The sequence below is a fragment of the Trichomycterus rosablanca genome, chromosome 8 (assembly GCF_030014385.1).
Source record: "Trichomycterus rosablanca isolate fTriRos1 chromosome 8, fTriRos1.hap1, whole genome shotgun sequence".
NCBI classification, from domain to species: domain Eukaryota; kingdom Metazoa; phylum Chordata; class Actinopteri; order Siluriformes; family Trichomycteridae; genus Trichomycterus; species Trichomycterus rosablanca.
The window spans coordinates 24,139,578-24,156,341 of NC_085995.1; positions in this window are offsets into that span (position 1 = coordinate 24,139,578).

Genomic DNA, 16,764 nt, shown 5'->3' on the forward strand with positions numbered 1-16,764 from the left:
CACTAGGGGTCTGTCTGAAAACCTAGTGAGCTCTCTACAAAGACAGCATTTTATGTCATCCTACACACACTCCTGAGAAAAAGGCTGTCTTAAATCTTAGATGACTTAAAATGCTGCCTAGTGAGGTGTCTTATTTCTGAACTATAAACTGACTGAATAATGAGGGAGCATCTGATGCTTCCTTAGCGGTGAAGGTAATCCCAGCATTCAGTGCAGCTTTTCTCACAAAAATAATTGGCGGGCGAATGCCGAGCAATTAAGTAGTATAAAGGTATACAGGTGTTGGGTAGCACTGTCGCCTCACAGCAAGAAGGTCCTGGGTTCGACCCCCAGGCGGGGCAGTCCGGGTCCTTTCTGTGCGGAGTTTGCATGTTCTCCCCCTGTATGCGTGGGTTTTTTTCCGGGAGCTCCTGTTTCCTCCCACAGTCCAAAAACATGCAGTCAGGTTAATTGGAGACACTGAATTGCCCTATAGGTAGGTGTGTGTGTGTGTGTTGTGTGTGTATTTGGGTGTGTGTGTGTGTATATTTGGGTGTGTGTGTGTGTATTTGTGTCTGCCCTGCGATGGACTGGCACCCCGTCCAGGGTTTTACTGTGTGCCTTGTGCCCATTGAAAAACTGGGATAGGCCCCCCGCGTGACCCTAATTGGATAAGTGGTTAAGAAAGTGCGTGAGTAACTGTACAGGTGTAATTTATTTGCAAATTCGGGCTTGTCAGTGACAATTTAACCATTTTTGGTACATGTTCGGGATGTGTTAGCTGATATGCTAGCGGGTTGTGCCACCTCAGCCCATTGGTTTGAATGGCCTAAGGCTAACTGTGTAAGCTTAGTAAGCGAAAGCTGCAGTGATATAATCTCTTTGAGCGCTGTCTAAGTAGTGCGTCTAAATAACCTGCCTTATAAGTTTGATGTCTTATTAGAATCCTCTCTACTTAGGCAGCTAACTAGATAGTAAGTAGGCAGCTCACTAGGTTTTCAGACAGACCCTAGATGTGCATTTACCCACATCTACGAAGATCTCTTACAAAGTGACCCGAAGCAGGTTCTAAATCCTGGTGCTCAGGACCCTGGGGTGGTCCAGTACCTGCTGGCACAGAGCTGCCACTATTTCAGGGTACTGTACTGTAATCATGTTTGTGCTAAATTTAGTTTGACCTCTCAGCTATCTGCTGTTGCCTGGCACCTGGCAAGCATGGTGTGATTGAAGGAGCCTCTGATTATAGGTTTATTTTCGAAGGCAACAGCAAGTGTTTGTTACTACACTTAGCTGAGGCACAGCGAATTGTCAGAGAGGGAGGATGAATGTCACTGCGCCCTCGATGATGGCTGCAACTTCGTCGCTGCTTACTGTGCGTCATATTTGTGCCTATGCGCCGTTTGTCATCATTTCCCTTCTCAGCTTAGACTTGCGTGTCAGCAATGATTTGATACAATGAGCCCCCGCAGCTTGTGCCCCCCCTTTCTCGACGAGGCACAACCCAAAGCTCTCTATAAATACGTTCTTCTATTTACCGGGCTAAAAATAGCTCCTTGTCTGCAGGATCCCTCCACCATGTGGCACTCCCCCGTCTGGTGCTGTAAGGAAGTGTGTCTTTTTCTCTCTCCCTCACTTATCGTTCGTCTCAGAGCTAGGGTCACACGCTAGGGTAGTCAGATCTGGTTTGCTTTCTTTGGAATGGCATAGCATACAATGCGTTCTAGGGTGGATAATTCCAGAGACATATAGTAAATAAGGTAATAAGGAAAACAGAGAAGGTGTATGTGCAGATGTACTCCAGAGTTTTTAAGGCTGTAGAAAACCTAGTACTGGGGTAAATTCTTTGTCCGTTTTGGCTGTCGGAGGCTCGTCTCTTGTGTATCCTGCGTGTTAGTCACAGTCGAACAAGCTGCCCTCTTTAGCCTTTCAAGATAATTACACATGACAAGTCACAGTCAGGTGGAATTGACCGAGTCAAGCTCCACTTTAAGAATAGCCTAGTAGTCTGAGATTAAATCCACTTTAATTAGTCTTGGCAAACTTGCTAACTGTCTTTCTAATAACCTTTCCCCTTTCCTCCCATACCTTCCCCAACAATATGTATATGACAGTATAAAATAGCTCTTGTGTGGGTGCTTAATGGTTTTTATTTTAATGCTGTCCAAGGCTAGCTGGAATACAGGCCCAGAGAATTCACCTCTCAAACTCGATTCTATTCTAATACTGTCTAAACAGGGAACTAAACAACAAAAAAACCAACTCTGAAGTACACCGATAAGCTATAACATTAACACCACCTCCTTGTTTCTACACTCACTTTCCATTTTATCGGCTCCACTTACCATATAGAAGCACTTTGTAGCTCAACAATTACCGACTGTGGTCCATCTGTTTCTCGATGGTTCTTCAATGGTCAGGACCCCCACAGAGTTGGTATTATTTAGGTGATGGATCATTCTCAGCACTGCAGTGACACTGACATGGTGGTGGTGTTAGTGTGTGTTGTGCTGGTATGAGTGGATAAGACACAGCAGTGCTGCTGAAGTTTTTAAACACCTCACTGTCACTGCTGGACTGAGAATAGTCCACCAGACAAAGCATTTAGCCAACAGCGCCCTGTGGGCAGCGTCCTGTGACCACTGATGAAGGTCTAGAAGATGACCAACTCAAACTGTGCAGTAACAGATGAGCGATCGTCTCTGACTTTACATCTACAACGTGAACCAACTAGGTAGCAGTGTCTAATAGAGTGGACAGTGAGTGGACACGGTATTTAAAAACTCCAGCAGCACTGCTGTGTCTGATCCACTCATACCAGTACACTATACACTAACACACCACCACCATGTCATTGTCTTTGCAGTGCTGAGAATGATCCACCACCTAAATAATACCTGCTCTGTGGTGGTCCTGTGGGGGTCCTGACCATTGAAGAACAGCATGAAAGGGGTCTAACAATGCATGCAGAGAAACAGATGGACTACAGTCAGTAATTGTAGAACTACAAAGTGCTTCTATATGGTAAGTGGAGCTGATAAAATGGACAGTGAGTGTAGAAACAAGGAGGTGGTTTTAATGTTTACTCATAATGTAGTCTTTGAGGTATTTCATTAAAGGTTTTTCCACCACAACACTCATGTTGTGGAAAAAAAAAGATATAATTATAATTAAAATAATTAAGAAAGAAAAACAGTACAGTGCAGCTGCCCTGGCTGGCACAGTTTTTTTACCTGCACACATAAACATATGAAGTTTTTTATCCGCATATCCCAGCTTGTTTGGAAGCTGGGGTCAGAGCGCAGGGTCAGCCATGGTATGGCGCCGCTGGAGCAGACAGGGTTAAGAGCCTTGCTCAACAGTGGCTGCATAGCAGAGCCTGGCTTTGAACCAATCTTCCAACTGATAGTCCAAAGCTCTACCCACTAGGCAACCACTAGGGTTGGCATGCAACACCATTATCATCATTATTATTAGACACAGTGCATTATGCTTTCATTTACTTACTATTTCACCCAGTGGCACCTGGAAAAACAGGGCCCAAGTTGGCACCACACCCCCAACAGGGTACCAGTTCATTGCAGGGATTCACACTTTCACTCAGACATAGGGTAGTACCACAGCACCACCTAAAACACTGGGTGATCTTTCAATCCATTACAGGTACACATACACAAACACTTACCCACTCAAACTTAGGGCCAATTCTGTAAAGTCAATTTACCTACTGCATGTGTTTGGAAATTGGAAGGAAACAAAAGTACCCACAGGAAACCCACATGGGGGGAATATGCAAAATTTCTTACAGGCACGGAGCAAGGATCAAACCCACTGTTGCTGTGCAGCAACCAATCTACTGGCTGTGCCACCTTGCTGTCGTGACAAAACACTACAATGGCTAAAATGGCTTGGAATTGTATTTGACTCCTCCAGTACAGAGGCTTGGAGAATGTAGGCTTAATGTTAGCTTTTGTTTTAATATAAATAGGATAAAACAGAAATACTTAATAATGTTTTTTGAACTGTCTTTATTCAATTTACTCTGAAGAGAGTATTAGAAACTGTATTTCTAATAGCACATCACACTACCTTCCCCAACATTATGTATATGACAGTTTAAAGTAACTCTTGTGTGGGTGCTTGATGTTTTTTTATTTTCATGCTGTTGCACAGTAGGTCCCCAAAATGAAGGCTAGCTGGATTACAGACCCAGAGAATTCCCCTCTCAAACTCGATCCTATTCGGATACCATCTAACCAGGGAATTAAACAATAAACCAAACCAAACAAAACTCCTTACAGGCACGTAATGATCAAACATAGTGTTGCTAGCCACTCAGGTGGCGCAGCGGTAAAATACGCTAGCACACCAGAGCTGGGTTTTCGAATACATTGTATTGAATCTCAGCTCTGCCATCCGGCTGGGCTGGGCGGCTGCATGAACAACGATTGGCTGTTGTTCATAGGGTTAGGGGCAAGTCGGATCATGGATCCTCATAACTGGTGCAATTACGACCCCTGCTGGCTGATTGATGGCGCCTGCACAGGGCTGAGGAATAATGCTGATCAGGGTGTGGCTCTCCGTGCACAGTGCTGATCGGTATATATGAACTCAACTCGTGCAGGGAAAAAATGCAGTCTGTACTGAGCACATGTCGGAGGGGCGTGTGTCAGTTGAGAAGCATCCTCAGTCAGCGGTGGAGGGTTGAATCAGTGGAGGATGCAGTCAGGGTAATTAGACATGACTAGATTAGGGGAGAACATTGGGGGGAAAAGGTTGGGAAAATAGAGTAGTATTAGATCTGTTAAAACCAATGACATGACATAAATTGTATTTTTTGATCAACCCATGCAAGTCAGCCTTAGCCAGATAAATAAATCAGTCCCTTGGTTCCATGGAGCAGATTTTGCTTGTGGGCTGACTTTATGCTTCACAGATTTTTGAGTTGTGATTCCACTTCCACCAGAATTCATCACTCAGCAGTGACGCTTCCTCCAGAGCTTGGCAATAGCTTTTCTCTATGACTTACTTTTAAAGCCCATTTCTAACACTATTTGTAAAATGAACGTGTATGTGGACAGCTGTAGTGAGTGAAGGATGGCTAGATTAGCTTATGTGCAATTTAACCACAGATCTGACCATGTGGAGGCTTTGTGTTTTGAAAAATAGGATCTTCATGCATCCCTCAGTCCCACCCAGCTTAACCTTCCCTCATCCTCTGTCCTCTCAGGTTATTGTAAATAGTGAGGCAGAATGTAAGTGATGTCAGTCATTAGTCGATAGGGGTGAAGGGGGTGTTACTCTGGCAGCAGCGGGTTGTTCGGCGTGTCTGCATTTTTTGGCTCGCCCTCACAAGACAGAGGGTGCATAACATGCCCCATTTGAAACTTGAAAGTGACCTTTAAATTACAACCCTTGGATGCCAGCCAGGGTAGCGTTATTTCATCTGACATGTGAAGTTTGAACTCGTTGCCTATAAGCAGTTCTAATTTAAGCATGCTTTGAAGTGCAAGCGAATACATTTATATTGAACATAATTTACATAACTTGTTACAGTGTATCACAAAAGTGAGTACACCCCTCACATTTCTGCAAATATTTCATTATATCTTTTCATGGGACAACACTATAGACATGAAACTTGGATATAACTTAGAGTAGTCAGTGTACAGCTTGTATAGCAGTGTAGATTTACTGTCTTCTGAAAATAACTCAACACACAGCCATTAATGTCTAAATAGCTGGCAACATAAGTGAGTACACCCCACAGTGAACATGTCCAAATTGTGCCCAAATGTGTCGTTGTCCCTCCCTGGTGTCATGTGTCAAGGTCCCAGGTGTAAATGAGGAGCAGGGCTGTTAAATTTGGTGTTTTGGGTACAATTCTCTCATACTGGCCACTGGATATTCAACATGGCACCTCATGGCAAAGAACTCTCTGAGGATGTGAGAAATAGAATTGTTGCTCTCCACAAAGATGGCCTGGGCTATAAGAAGATTGCTAACACCTTGAAACTGAGCTACAGCATGGTGGCCAAGGTCATACAGCGGTTTTCCAGGACAGGTTCCACTCGGAACAGGCTTCGCCAGGGTCGACCAAAGAAGTTGAGTCCACGTGTTCGGCGTCATATCCAGAGGTTGGCTTTAAAAAATAGACACATGAGTGCTGCCAGCATTGCTGCAGAGGTTGAAGACGTGGGAGGTCAGCCTGTCAGTGCTCAGACCATACGCCGCACACTGCATCAACTCGGTCTGCATGGTCGTCATCCCAGAAGGAAGCTGACGCACAAGAAAGCCAGCAAACAGTTTGCTGAAGACAAGCAGTCCAAGAACATGGATTACTGGAATGCCCTGTGGTCTGACGAGACCAAGATAAACTTGTTTGGCTCAGATGGTGTCCAGCATGTGTGGCGGCGCCCTGGTGAGAAGTACCAAGACAACTGTATCTTGCCTACAGTCAAGCATGGTGGTGGTAGCATCATGGTCTTGGGCTGCATGAGTGTTGCTGGCACTGGGGAGCTGCAGTTCATTGAGGGAAACATGAATTCCAACATGTACTGTGACATTCTGAAACAGAGCATGATCCCCTCCCTTCGAAAACTGGGCCTCATGGCAGTTTTCCAACAGGATAACGACCCCAAACACAACCTCCAAGATGACAACTGCCTTGCTGAGGAAGCTGAAGGTAAAGGTGATGGACCAAACCCAATTGAGCACCTGTGGCGCATCCTCAAGTGGAAGGTGGAGGAGTTCAAGGTGTCTAACATCCACCAGCTCCGTGATGTCATCATGGAGGAGTGGAAGAGGATTCCAGTAGCAACCTGTGCAGCTCTGGTGAATTCCATGCCCAGGAGGGTTAAGGCAGTGCTGGATAATAATGGTGGTCACACAAAATATTGACACTTTGGGCACAATTTGGACATGTTCACTGTGGGGTGTACTCACTTATGTTGCCAGCCATTTAGACATTAATGGCTGTGTGTTGAGTTATTTTCAGAAGACAGTAAATCTACACTGCTATACAAGTTGTACACTGACTACTCTAAGTTATATCCAAGTTTCATGTCTATAGTGTTGTCCCATGAAAAGATATAATGAAATATTTGCAGAAATGTGAGGGGTGTACTCACTTTTGTGATACACTGTATATGATGTGTTATTTTTACAGATTGTGATAATTTGTTCTTCAACTAAAGGGTTGGGGCCTTCGAGTGGGCAGCAATGTGCTCTTTAGACCTAAAGAAGCCAGTAGGCCTTACTAGACTATATATATACAGTATATATGAAAATAATGTATAAAATACAGTGGTACCTCAAAATCTTTGAAACTCAACGCCCTTCATTCAGTAACTAAACGTTTCCCTTAAACTCAACGTGTTCAGTTTGTTTTTTACAAATGTATTTATTCAACTTCAAATTAATAAGTAATACGTCATCAAAATGTGCATATGAGACAAAACTGCATTTGTGTGAAATAACTTTTAGATTCACTCTGATAGCTCCATATGTACGTATGTGTTTATCTGGATTGTCCTCACTGTTTCACTTTGTTACAGCTTGGGGTTCTGAAAAATTGTGAGAATCAGCTTTTTATTCAGTGTGTTTATATTATATTTGTGTTTTTGTCAGTGCATATGTGTCAAAAACAACCCCATTATTTAACATAAGCCTAAAGTATATGCCACATAAGTCCACGGGACCATGGAACACATTAACAGGTTTCCCATACATCCTAATGGGAAAAAATACCTTGAAACTCAATGCCTTTTAAACTCAACGCCAGTCCCAGAATCAATTGATGCTGAGTTCCAAGGTACCACTGTATCATATAAAGTATACTATTCAAAATACAAAGTAACAACTATAAATCAGTGTTCATCTTTACAGAGATTATTCTTACTGAAATTAAAACCAAAATGAACCTATTTTTATTTTCCTTATTATTATTTTTTACAGCAAGTATCTCAATATGAGGTCATAATTCTCAAGTAAGAAAAAAGTAAAACTTATAAACTTAAATAATACAAAAAATCCCTTTGTAGACCAGTGTTTATTTACTTACATGTAAATGTTTCCCAAAGTGTAATGTATTTACTGTATATACCAATTGTCAAATGAGCAAATTTTACTATACAGTAAGGCAAACATCTTCAAGCTTGGGGTCAGGACTGCATGAAAATACAGATCTAGCTTTTAATTATTTATTTTTAAATAATAATTAAAAAGTGTGTTTTCTCATTATATCAGACACTTTTTTCAGTTTAGAGCTTCTTCTTTGTGACAGTATCAGCTATGAGAAATATAGTCTTTCCTTCTTTGACATGACTGTTAAATGTGATATATAAAAAAGCAATAGTATAAAAATATTGATTAAAATATTGCTAAATAAGGAAATTAATTTGCATATTGTGTAATATGCTTGTGGTGGGGTCATAAAATTATAAGCCCTTAAAATGGAATCACTTGGCAATAGGGGAAAACAAGTATTTAACTACTTTTTGTTTTTGTATTTTAACCAAATGTATGTGCATATATTTACTTCAAATCTGAACACAGTGTCTTTTGATGTTGTTATTTGTAAATTAAACTAAAACCAGTATCTATAAGCTTAAACAAACGTAATCAGTTTGCCATTTTTAAAAATCACTTTGTTTGTTAAACATATATTTAGTGAAAGATTTGAATTTGACTCATTACAATTAATCCTGTTTCAGCCAGTAGAAAAACCCAGCTGCTAAGAATTAGCACCGCAGCATAAACAAGTAGCATTAGCTAGCCTGTGTCCTAGCTTGTTCATTAATGGCTGAACTGTCTGTGATTTGTAAAGACTAATAGAAGTTTCTCTGCTCTGCTACACACAATCTTAATTAAGCTTTTTAAAATCAATCTCAGAATAAATCAGGTAAATCACTCAACAGGGGGCACTATTAATCCAGTAAGTGCTATGTTTAACATGGTTTTTAGCTAACACTTTAGCTAGTTAGCCTGCATGTTATTCCTAAATAAGGCAAAAGCAAACTCTACTGTTACAAATAATTTCTCATTAACAACAGTAACAGCCTTGTGTGTCTGGCTAACATGCTAGCAAGCATTGTTATTGCTGCAGGATTACCTCAGTTTAATTTGTTTTTAATGTGTAGCCTTGTCAATGTCTCCGCTAATGTTACTAGATGTTGTTTCATGCTTATGCTGCTTCAATGCCTATGCTTCAATTATTTTGTTTTTAAGATGCTAAACATTCACTTTACACTTGATTTATGGTGTTTCATGTTTACATGCTAAATATATTGTATTATTTTATATTTTTTACTATTTTGCTGCTAGCTGTTAGCTTCAGTGAAGTGTTTTAAAGTACACTACATGGCCAAAAGTATATAGACACTTTATCATGTTTTTCTGGACATCTGTTTCCAAATCCGTGGGTATTAATATGCCATGAGTATGAGTATTATCATTTGTGATGTCAGGCAAAAAGTTCCAGTTTAATCCAAACATGCTAAATTGGGTTGTCTTAAGGCTCTGTACAGACCACTGAAGTTTCTACACACCATGCTCATCAATCCATGTCTTAATGCAGTGGTCCCCAACCTTTCATATAAGATATAATTTCACGTACCAGCAGGGGCGGGAGGATTTAAAATAGAATAACAATACTACTCACAAATTCGCTTTTTTCGCTGCAACGAGATGCTGCTCCCACCTATGGGTGATTGGAGACAATAACACCCTTAAAAAAGTAGTGTTTTCATTGTTTCATTGTAGCGATCTCTAATTATTAATTCTTTCTGTGCAGCCCGGTAATAAATGACCCACGGACTGGTACTTTGAACTTATGAACTTTGATTTGTGCACAAGGGCCTTAGTCATGCTGGAACAGGAAAAGGCCTTCCCCAAACTGTTGCCACAAAGTTAGCAACAAACAGGCTTTTACCTTATTTTGGAGCATTGTTGGTCCACTCTTCTTTGCTGAATTACTTTTTAATTACCCACATTGGAGGACAAGTTTAAGGCCCTTCCCCAGTGTCTCTAATTAAATTGTATCTATTTGGAGGTGACTCAGAGCTTAACCCCCTAAATCAGCAAAGCATTCCCATACGAACTCATTACTATCACCATTTTTGAATGTTGATGTGATGTTCTTATTGCGAAATGCTATGTTAGCTTTACACCAGATGTAATGGGACCCAAATCCTTCAAAAAAAAATCATGACCCCTTAGTATACACAACATTTTCCAAAAAGGCTGTAGGATCAAGGTGCCTTTCAGCAAATGTGACATTAGCATTTCATATTCCTCTTGGTTAGCAGTGCATTTTACTCTTTTCTTGACCTCCCTTAATGTCCAGTGATCAATACTTTTTCATTGTGTGTGTTAACTTTACTCCTTAACGTCAAAAAGAATGTTTGTGCTGCTTTTATATTGTTGTCATATTAAACTAAGAGAGTATAAACTGGTGTAGAAAGGTATAGAGTGTTGCATATGCGCTCAGCTGGTGCAGAGGTTAAGAATGCTAGCCCACAACCGCTGAGATCTGGGGGTTCCAATTTCAGCAGTGCAGTCGGCTGGTCAGGCGTCTGCATGGACATGATTGACTAATGTCTGGGATTAGGCGGAGGGGGGCGGTACACTTGTCAGTGTGCTCTCAGTGCTGGTTTCAAGCCCGGATAAAAATAAAAATAAGGAGGATTGCATCAGGTCTGGTACAAGGACCATATCTATTCAAACTACCCACACCCACCTATTACCTAAATTATTGGGGTGGTGGACCTACATTTCCTAGGTCTTTTCTAAATCCTCTTTCCTAAATCTTTTTTGGCTTCCATAGTGTTCTAATATAATTGTAATAGATTTATTTGATATGTGACATGCCAAAAAACATCTCTGGCATTGTGTCTTTCGGTTACTGTATTGCATATTGTACTGCACCCCTCTATCCTTTTCCTAAAGGGACCAGAGTCTTCAGATCCATGTTAAGGATGGGTAGTTCCATGTTGGGGTTTTAGTAAGCTATGCCTCTGCATGTATGTACACTGATCAGCCATAACATTAAAACCACCTCCTTGTTTCTACACTGTCCATTTTATCAGCTCCACTTACCATATAGAAGCACTTTGTAGTTCTACAATTACTGACTGTAAGCCATCTATTTCTCTACATACCTTTTTGGCCTGCTTTCACCCTGTTCTTCAATGGTCAGGACCCCCACAGGACCACTACAGAGCAGGTATTATTTAGGTGGTGGATGATTCTCAGCACTGCAGTGACACTGACATGGTGGTGGTGTGTTAGTGTGTGTTGTGCTGGTATGAGTGGATCAGAAACAGCAGCACTGCTGGAGTTTTTAAATACCATGTCCACTCACTGTCCACTCTACTAGACACTCCTACCTAGTTGGTCCAACTTGTAAAGTCAGAGACGATCGCTCAACTATTGCTGCTGTTTAAGTTGGTCATCTTCTAGACCTTCATCAGTGGTCACAGGACGTGGCCCATGGGCCGCTGTTGGCTGGATATTTTTGGTTGGTGGACTATTCCCAGTCCAGCAGTGACGGTGAGGTGTTTAAAAACTCCAGCAGCACTGCTGTGTCTGATCCACTCACACCAGCTCAACACAGACTAACACACCACCACCATGTCAGTGTCACTGCTGTGCTGAGAATAACCCACTACCCAAATAATACCTGCTCTGTGGTGGTCCTGTGGGGGTCCTGACCATTGAAGAACAGCATTAAAGGGCTAACAAAGCATGCAGAGAAGCAGATGGACTACAGTCAGGAATTGTAGAACTACAAAGTGCTTCTATATGGTAAGTATACGATAAAATGGACAATGTGTGTAGAAACGAGGAGGTGGTTTTAATGTTTTAATGTTCATATTCTTAAGAAGATTCTTAAGAATTTTAGAACAGTGTTGCTACTATGCTTAAACAGTACAACATAGAGAACTGGTACTGTCTTTTTTTTCTGATGTATCCATTATATTACCCTTTTTGTTTTATAACATTTTTAATATATATCATGATGCTGCTGACTCTACAATGCTATTGTGAGGATTTGGCAAGGTTGAATGCATTTTAAATGCCAGCAGCATTGATTGAAAGAGCCACTTGGTGCTTCAGACAGTGTCTGTACTGCATGATAATGTAGTTTGGAGAGAGATATTGTCTTCAGTATCCACACACATTAGTCTACTATGTCCATACAAATATTCCTCCTTTGTGGAAACACTCAGGCTTATGGCTCCGCTGCTATAGACCAGACATGTCATACTCAAGGCCTGTGGTGCAATTATATACAGTGTATCACAAAAGTGAGTACACCCCTCACATTTTCTGCAGATATTTAAGTATATCTTTTCATGGGACAACACTGACAAAATGACACTTTGACACAATGAAAAGTAGTCTGTGTGCAGCTTATATAACAGTGTAAATTTATTCTTCCCTCAAAATAACTCAATATACAGCCATTAATGTCTAAACCACCGGCAACAAAAGTGAGTACACCCCTTAAGAGACTACACCCCTAAATGTCCAAATTGAGCACTGCTTGTCATTTTCCCTCCAAAATGTCATGTGATTTGTTAGTGTTACTAGGTCTCAGGTGTGCATAGGGAGCAGGTGTGTTCAATTTAGTAGTACAGCTCTCACACTCTCTCATACTGGTCACTGAAAGTTCCAACATGGCACCTCATGGCAAAGAACTCTCTGAGGATCTTAAAAGACGAATTGTTGCGCTACATGAAGATGGCCAAGGCTACAAGAAGATTGCCAACACCCTGAAACTGAGCTGCAGCACAGTGGCCAAGATCATCCAGCGTTTTAAAAGAGCAGGGTCCACTCAGAACAGACCTCGCGTTGGTCGTCCAAAGAAGCTGAGTGCACGTGCTCAGCGTCACATCCAACTGCTGTCTTTGAAAGATAGGCGCAGGAGTGCTGTCAGCATTGCTGCAGAGATTGAAAAGGTGGGGGGTCAGCCTGTCAGTGCTCAGACCATACGCCGCACACTACATCAAATTGGTCTGCATGGCTGTCACCCCAGAAGGAAGCTTCTTCTGAAGTCTCTACACAAGAAAGCCCGCAAACAGTTTGCTGAAGACATGTCAACAAAGGACATGGATTACTGGAACCATGTCCTATGGTCTGATGAGACCAAGAATAATTTGTTTGGTTCAGATGGTCTCAAGCATGTGTGGCGGCAATCAGGTGAGGAGTACAAAGATAAGTGTGTCATGCCTACAGTCAAGCATGGTGGTGGGAATGCCATGGTCTGGGGCTGCATGAGTGCAGCAGGTGTTGGGGAGTTACATTTCATTGAGGGACACATGAACTCCAATATGTACTGTGAAATACTGAAGCAGAGCATGATCTTCTCCCTCCGTAAACTGGGTCGCAGGGCAGTGTTCCAGCATGATAATGACTCCAAACACACCTCTAAGACGACCACTGCTTTATTGAAGAGGCTGAGGGTAAAGGTGATGGACTGGCCAAGCATGTCTCCAGACCTAAACCCAATAGAACATCTTTGGGGCATCCTCAAGCGGAAGGTGGAGGAGCGCAAAGTCTCGAATATCTGCCAGCTCCGTGATGTCGTCATGGAGGAGTGGAAAAGCATTCCAGTGGCAACCTGTGAAGCTCTGGTAAACTCCATGCCCAGGAGAGTTAAGGCAGTTCTGGGAAATAATGGTGGCGACACAAAATATTGACACTTCAGGAACTTTTACTAAGGGGTGTACTCACTTTTGTTGCCGGTGGTTTAGACATTAATGGCTGTATATTGAGTTATTTTGAGGGAAGAATAAATTTACACTGTTATATAAGCTGCACACAGACTACTTTTCATTGTGTCAAAGTGTCATTTTGTCAGTGTTGTCCCATGAAAAGATATACTTAAATATCTGCAGAAATGTGAGGGGTGTACTCACTTTTGTGATACACTGTAGAACACACATCATTGAAACTACAAGTACCAGAATGCAACAGTGAGGCCAGCAGCACCTTTCCCCCATTCTACTGCACATGCATCTGAGGTCAGAAGTCAATTGGCTACCTAGCCACTGGTAGGTTCACTTGTCAGTGCGCTTCCGGTGCTGGTCCCAGGCCCTAAAAAAAAAATTATAAATAGGTGACCCCTAAATACAGCAGCACTCCCAAAAAAGAACATACTGCCAAATGACCTTCATACCTCTGTGATTCACTCTATGTTTTTTTTTGCTATTTAATTTATGCATTTTTTCCCATTTCTACCAATTAAGCGGAGCCAATTTGGCTTCCGCTGCTGAAGACCCCAATCGCATTCGAGGAGGTTATTTATTTGCCTGACACACGCTCCCTCCGACGCGTGCACAGTCTACCGACCTTGTCTTGTTTGTTCATACTTCAATGGATTCGTGCATGAGGCCTGTCTGGCACATGGAGAGTCATGCACCGACTCTTGCGTTCCTCCACTTCTGCACAGGCGCCTCAGGCTACTAACCAGGGTCTTTACACTGCATCAAAAGTACCACCGACTTTTTAGTCCGGCTTTTTCCCACACAGCTAGGGGGCGCCCAGTCATTAGCAGAGCTGAGATTCGAACTCTGGTAGTTGGTGTGCTAGCAGAACATCCTGCTTCTCCACATAGGCACATCACTCTGTGTTTTACTGATGCTCTACCTACCTCACCCGGCTATAAAAGGAATAAATAGTGTTATGTCTTTGAGAAACACACACTGATGGCTTTGCTTTAATGATTCTGTCAACAGGATTGCAGCACCCTCCTCAAACCAATATTACCGGCCTGTCACAAATCCAATTATCATGATCTCAATTCCTCATCCTGTTCTCATCTTCATCACAGAAATTACTTTACAGTTTTTTTTATTATTAAGTGTCAGTTCTTGTTGTCATTTTTATGTTGTGTTGCTGGGTGGTGCTGTGTTAATGACCCTTTTATTGTTTGGTAAAACCAAAAGCTACATGTAAGGAGCTTGGTGTATCAATACAGGATGGTTTATGATTTTTTTCTATGTACCTAGCATTTCTAAACTTAAATGTTATCATTTAAAAACATAGCAGCTGATACATTGCTGTAAAATAGTAATTAGTCCCTTTTTAATTTAGTGGTTTTACATATTTGTCACATGTAATGATTGCAAATGAATAAACTAAAACATGATGTTACAGAAAGGGAACATCATTTATAAAAACCATTTTGTCAACATCCATATCACTATAGGTTGCTCTTAACTGAAACTAAACACTCTATAATTTTAGCATCCCTCTCATTTTTCAGAAATACTCACCCCCCTAATATACTAATGTATAAAATATAAATAAACATATTTCACTCACGAGCTTAGCATAATGGTAGGATCAGTCAGTGTTTCCATCAGCTGTTGACATGGCAGGAATGTTTTAGAATGGAAGGAACCCACTGCCTCCCCCATCCCCATAGATCAGGTCTCCCCCAAATGGCTTGTTTTAGGTCATGCCACAGCATCTGTATCAAGTCACTCACTCACTCTTTTAACCGCTTATCCAATTAGGGTTACAGTGGGTGCTGGAGCCTATTCCAGGACCTGGACGGGGCACCAGGCCGTCGCAGGGCAGACACACATACACTCACCTATAGACCAATTCAGTGTCTCCATTCATTAACCTGACTGCATGTTTTTGAACTGTGGGCGGAAACCAGAGCTCCCAGAGGAAAACCATGGAGACACAGGGAGAACATGAAAACTCCGCACAGAAAGGACCCGGACCGCCCCGCCTGGGGATCGAACCCCGGACCTTCTTGCTGTAAGGCGCCAGTGCTACCCACTGATCCACCGTGCCACCCATCTGTATCAAGTCCAAGTCAGATCTGTAATTGTGTTCATTTTAACCATTCAGACTTCCTATGCTGCAAAAGCTATGTTATGCGGGTGGCTTGATGGGCAGCACTGTCGCATTAAAGCAAGATGGTCCTGGGTACGATTCCCAGGTGGAGCGGTCCGGGTTCTTTCTGTGTGGAGTTCGCATTTTCTCCCCGAGTGGGTTTTTTTTCCGGGAGCTCCGGTTTCTTCCCACAGTCCAAAGACATGCAGTCACGTTAACTGGTGACACAAAATTACCCCTAGGTGTGAGTGTGGGGGTGCATGTGTGTGAATGTGTTTTCCCTATGATGGACTGGTGACCCATCGCGACCCTGAATAGGATGAAGCGGTGGTAAAACAGACAATGAATTAATAATTGGATTTTATAATCCTCTTCATAACAACAGTCTGTCCAGGTCTTGAAACAGCAAAGCACCTACACTATCATCTCACTGTCACCACCATATTTGACTGGTGGTATAGTATTCCTGATTTAAAATGCTGTTCTTGCTTTTAGCCAGACTGTGTAAGAACATGTTGTCTCAAAAAAATTAATTTCCATCGTTTGGGAAATTGTCTTACCACAGAACATTGTCCCAGATGGTTCAGGATTATTCAGGTGCTTTTTTGTGCAAATGTCATATGAGCATTAACATTTTTTCGTTGGCAGTGGTTTTTTCTAGGCTGTACAACTATGAATGTTAAGTTTGTTTTGTTCTTGTTATTATTGTGGAGACATATTTCTTCTGAGGAAAGCAATCTGGAGTTTTTCAGATAGTTTTCAGAGATTTTTTGTAACTTTTCATCTCTCAGCTTTAGGATTATCATTGTTGCTCTGTTTAACAAAAAAATGAGCATGAGCAAGAGCTAACGGACAGGAGCAAACAAATCTACATCAGCAAGATAACCAAAGTCAAACCAAACCAAAAGACCATGAGCTAGGAACAAACCGACA